The sequence below is a fragment of the Atta cephalotes genome (assembly GCF_000143395.1).
Source record: "Atta cephalotes unplaced genomic scaffold scaffold00045, whole genome shotgun sequence".
Taxonomy (NCBI): Eukaryota; Metazoa; Arthropoda; class Insecta; order Hymenoptera; family Formicidae; genus Atta; species Atta cephalotes.
Window position 1 is genome coordinate 2,311,166 of NW_012130109.1, and position 4,049 is coordinate 2,315,214.

A 4,049-nucleotide genomic window follows, 5' to 3' on the forward strand; every position below is an offset into this window, starting at 1 on the left:
AATATCTAAACATTTAGCTAAATACTGCAGATCTAAAACTAACTGTGTAGAACACGATAAACTGATTGCTAGAATGTTAAAACTTTTTGTGGCATTATTGCCATTGTCATCAACTTAAGCTCAAACATTTTCAGTGCTTTCGCTTAGATAATACAAAATTATTTAAACATAGATAAAATAAATTTTTATTAAAATGCATCTTATGTAGATAATTTTATCATTTTTAATCTAGTCGTGTAGATTTTAGCTAATTAAGATATCGCAAAACAATTTAAAGAGTATGGAAACAATATTAATTCATATTTTCATTTATGATATAAATCTCTTTTTCTTAAAAACAAGAGTTTTTAAAATGTTTTATCTAACAATTTCTGCATGCCACATGTCTAACGCTCAATTGGCTCTGATGATAGTAAGAATATATTAAGTGCGATTTACATAAGATGCAGAACGCAAAACGCAGATTGCAAGCATGTTGCGTCAGTCAATCTCGAAGTGTCACTTTTAAAATTGATGCATCAGATTGACGCGCAACAAGCTTGCGATTTGCGACTCGCATTCTGCATCTTACGTAGATCGAGCTTTATACTTGAAGAAAATCTGTTTAACATATAAAAAAGTAAAAATTTAATTCCTTATGGTCTAAATAAAATTACTTCAATGCAGTAGAGAGTTTCTTTTATTAATGTAGATAAAAAAGAAGGCACCAACGCTGACATATATCAAATATTTATGCTCAGAATTACAAATACTAGACAGCATGATCTAACAACATTAAATATAAATGTTCGTGTGTTATAAAAAAGGAGATGTTTCAAAATCTTACGTCGGTGCATCCGAAATTTGCCACACACTAACTAATTTAAGATATTAATGCTCGTTTCTTGGCTTTATCAATCTTCATTTTTTAAAAAGATAAAATTTCTTTTATTTAAGATAAAGATAAAGATAATACATCTGATAATACGTCTGATAATCTAGATTAGATGAAATCATTTCTTCATTCAAATAATTATCTTACATTATTTTATATTATATATGTAGATAACTGTAAACATTGAACATTCTACGTAATTATTTTGATGATCTAACAAAATTATTTTCCGATATATATTTAGATAAAATTTTACTTAAACAAAACCGTTCTTTCTATGAACTTATTAGATTATACATATGATTTTCAATACACACTTTAGTATATATTACGTATCTATACACTGTTAGAAATGTTCTTAAATTTTATTAACTTTTAAGTTACACAATGAATTTTGAATTTAATTTCATGACATTACATTAAATTTAATGTATTTATAACTAAAAAGTATATTTGTATACATGTATACAAATATAAAATTTAATGTATTTTTTATGAAAATTTATGAAATTTAATGTACTTTTCATAAAATTTTATTAAAAATACATTAAATTTCATAAATTTAATGTACACGTTCATTTCATTTACGTAATTACTGTAATTTAATTTTCAATTAAATCATTACTTTTAATTTCGTCCATAATTATTTATATGTAAAGGAAGCTCGTATTTACATTTCTAATAGTAATATTAATAACGTAGTAATATTAATAGTGTAATATTAATAATGTCAACATTTTTGTACAATTTGAAGAATCTGAAGTTACTTATTCCAGATTCATAAATAGCAATTATCTTATATTTTTATATTGAAAATATTACCAAGTATAATTGTGAGTTTTATGTTTTGTAACAAGGATTTATTAGATAAAAAATTATCTTCATTCTTTCCACGTGACTATTTCGCGTATATAAAAGTCAAAAGTTATAAAATAGGGGAATCGTTTGTCGCAAATACAATGTAATAATAGTGCACATTATCAATAGATTATTATCAACTGTAAAATTGCTATTACGTTAGAATCTGAAAGACTTGTCCCAGATTCGTGATAAACATTCATCCATCGTATGCAGCTATTCGTCATTTTCACTCATCTATTCCGCCCACAGGGTTCTTCCGTATCGAGCCCTTGCTCGTCCGACGATAATCCGTCATTCCGACGCGGCGGACAGGGGAAATAAGAGGAAAGAGAGGGAGGAAGGTAGAAATTGAAATGCTAAAAGCGAAATTGGGTAGGAATTAGGAAAAACGCCGCGAGATGGGACGGTGTTTACCCATCGTTGCTGGAAGGGCGCGCGAAGGTGGACCCCATAGCGAAGTCGGAGATTTCTCCATCCCTCGTCGAGAGAATGGGGATGGGGGGTTGGCGCTGGCCACCCTTCCTTGCCCAGTGGCTGCTGCATGCCTGATGAGGGCGAGGGCGAGGGCGATGAGGCGGGGGCACCGTGTTAGCGTGGCAAAGGGGAGACCAGATCGAAACGTCGGGGATGAGGGTCGGCTACGGGGTCGCGACGGTGAAGCGTGCTCCGAGTGCCGCGTAAATAACTTCCATCTTCGAGGGTGCAGCCGTCCTGCGCGAGGTGAAGGAGGAAGATGAGAAAGAAAAGGAAGAGGGAGGGGAGGGGAGGAGGAAGAGGAGGAAAACGACTCTCGAAGCCGAGGGCAAGAGAAGACGAGAAGAAAAAGAAAGTCCTAGCACGGGGACGAGAAAGAAGAGCGGAGATGGCGCCGGTTATAGGGAGGCAACAGTGATGTCGGTTGCGTAGAGTGTGGAAGGTAGATGTAAAATATTCTTAATGAGCAAAGACTTTCAAGTATTGACTCAAAATGGCGGCTGTCCTTTCAAGTCGGCTTGTTAAGCATTATCCCGTACCGCGGCAGTCTCTCCTCATCCCCCGCCCCCGCGCTTTTCTTTGTGCCAGCCTCATCCTGATATTCCCTCTCTCGACGTTGTTTCATGTTCTACTGTCCCCATCATCGGACACAGGGGAAGTTTGAAAAATTGTAAAGTTACAAATCGATATTCTATTATCTATATCGATATTCTATATTATTATTTTATACATTGGATATACTTATATTACATTTTTATGTTACATATTAATTTATAATAATTCCTCTTAACTTTATTCGTAATACTTCTCCATTACTTTTTTTTACTAAAAAATAAGAATTAAAGAATCTCTTGACACATACACATTAAATTTAAATCTTTATTATTATATGTACACAAAATAAAATGTTTTGCAAAAATATAATTAAATTTATTTAACAAAAATATTCCATAATCAAGAAAGGAACAAAGAAAAATTAATCAAAATTCAAATTAATCAAAATTATCATCATTTTTAAATATCTACACAGACATCTTGTTTTATTCTTATCATATTATAATCACAGAATATTCTCATCAGATTTTAATTGAGAAATTCTTTAATTTAAAATCGATTTCTTCTTGAAATTACGGAAATTAAATAGAAAATTAAATATTTGAGAAATTTCGCTTTAAGAATATACATAATTAATAGACTGCAAAATTATATTTTTCGAAGCTTACTTTAACAAAAAACTTTACTACGTGATTATTACTTGCTAAAGTTATTATTTAAAGTCAGAAAAAAGTATGTGAAAAATAACATTTATTCCTCAATTTTTTTCTTAAGATTAAATCGATTGCAAATGCATCAAAGAATATCTAAAAGAGTTTTCGATAAATGCAATATACTTACCCTGTATTAAATGAAGCCTTAATATTCTTATATTGACTTCTAAAGAAGTCTCGAAGACCCAAATTCCTCGTTTCTTCGTATTCGAAGCTATTCCTTGAAGGCTCCTATGCAGGCTACCAAGTCCTTTTCCATAGAGGTTCACGCGCGAATGGATTGCCGAGTGGATTATCTAGAGGAAAGAGGACCGGTGGCCTTGGGGGTACATCTTAAGGGTTGTTAAAACTTGGTTCTCTCGCTTTGAGTCTTTCTCCTTGTCTATGCGGGGGCCGAAGTAAGGGTTAAAAATGTATAAGATAAGACAGCGACTAAGGAGACGCGTAAGGGTGAGAAAGCGAGAGACCAATAGAAAAAGAGCAAAGACAACGAAAGAGAGAGAAAAAAGAAAAGGAAACAGAAACAGAGAGAGAGAGAGAGAGAGAGAGAGAGAGAGAGAGAGAGAGAAGAA